Source organism: Phalaenopsis equestris, unplaced genomic scaffold (genome assembly GCF_001263595.1).
Source record: "Phalaenopsis equestris unplaced genomic scaffold, ASM126359v1 Scaffold000516, whole genome shotgun sequence".
NCBI classification, from domain to species: domain Eukaryota; kingdom Viridiplantae; phylum Streptophyta; class Magnoliopsida; order Asparagales; family Orchidaceae; genus Phalaenopsis; species Phalaenopsis equestris.
In genome coordinates, this window is record NW_018164956.1 from 110850 (window position 1) to 112405 (window position 1556).

General features: G+C 41.0%; 1 pseudogene; it reads left to right on the top strand.

Annotated features, from left to right (window-relative positions):
- Nucleotides 1-83: 83 nt before the first annotated feature.
- Nucleotides 84-858, top strand: LOC110028591 (annotated as a pseudogene).
- Nucleotides 859-1556: the final 698 nt, after the last annotated feature.

Below are 1556 nucleotides of genomic sequence, written 5' to 3' on the forward strand. Positions count from 1 at the left end.
TTTATATATATATATATATAATTTCATTCTCCCTTGCCTCATTTCACCCGTACCTATCTCCTATCATCTGCACGGCGGGGAGTATGGTGGCGATTGACGGCGACGGTGAGGGGTGGTGTGCGATCACCAGCAGCAGAGGCTTCGCCGCACGCCACCTCGTACAGATGCTGCTCTGATCGAAGGAGTGTCGCATACAAATCGTCGATCTGGGATCTTGAACCTCGTGAGGAGACCGGGGTCTTCGGGGAAACCCTCAAGTCCAGAAGAGCTGCTTACATATTCATTGATCTACGATGGAAGCGCCGAGTCTCTAAAGCATTTCATGGCTTAGAAGTTGTATTTCATATGGCTGCCCCGAGCTCTTCCACTAACAACTTCGAGCTTCATTATTTCGTTAATGTTGGAGGAACCAAAAATATTATAGATGCTTGCATTGAATGCAAAGTTAAGAGACCAATCTATACCAGTTCTCCTAGTGTTGTCTTTGACGGGATTCATGGAATTTATAACGGGAAGAGTCAATGCCATATCCGATAAAGTTCAATGACTCTACCAGTTCTCCTAGTGTTGTCTTTGACGGAATTCATGGAATTTATAACGGGAAGGAGTCAATGCCATATCCGATAAAGTTCAATGACTCTTACTCAGAGACTAAAGCGGATGCAAAAAAAAATAGTTCTAAGGGCGAATGGCAGAAATGGGCTTTTGACTTGTTGTATTCGACCTAGTAGCATTTTTGGCTTTGGTGACAAGCTAATGGTTCCTTCTTTTGTTGTTGCTGCTAGAGCTGGAAAATCCAAGTACATCATTCGCTCTATGAGAGGATTTTTGATGTTCAAGGTTGGATTGGGTAGCTGATTAGAGAACTTGAGTGTGGTGGATAGCTCTCCATTTGGTGCCTTTTATAGCCATGAGAGGCCATAGCGAAGGCTCTAGCGTGTCTGGTGGGCTCTGATGGCTCCTCAGGAGTTGGGTAGAGGATGGTCAGAGGTTTGGGTAGAGGGAATGAAGCTTTCTCCATTTTTGAAGTTTTGACCATGATAAAATCCAATGGGGAAGAAGATGGCATGACAAGGGCTTGAAAGGATCGAGAAGAGCTTTAGTTTGGAGGCTAAGACTGGTATTGGTCTGGTTTGACCCTTCCATGGGCTACTCTAAGTGACTTTGACTTAGGTGCCATGTGGTGGATTTCTTGGCTAAGTGCGCTTCCTTTGTCTTTTATTGCTTGGATTAGTTTTAATTCATTTTAAATAATATCCTGATTACTCCATATGTCATGGTGGGTCATATGTGTCATCCCCTCCCCCTTTTTTTAGGGATTGGGTTTGGGCACTTTAGTAGTTAGGTTTTGCCTTAATTATTTATTTTATTTCGGAATTTTATCTTCTTAATTTAATTTGAATTAAGGTTTAGTTTAGTAGTTTTAATTTTGGTGCTTTTAAATTGATTTTAGTTTAATCTTACATTTCAATGGACTAAGTTGTTTATTGTTGGATGGTCATCCAGTCCTATTTTAGAATAATTTTAATTTTAGTTGAATTTTTGATAGATTTGAT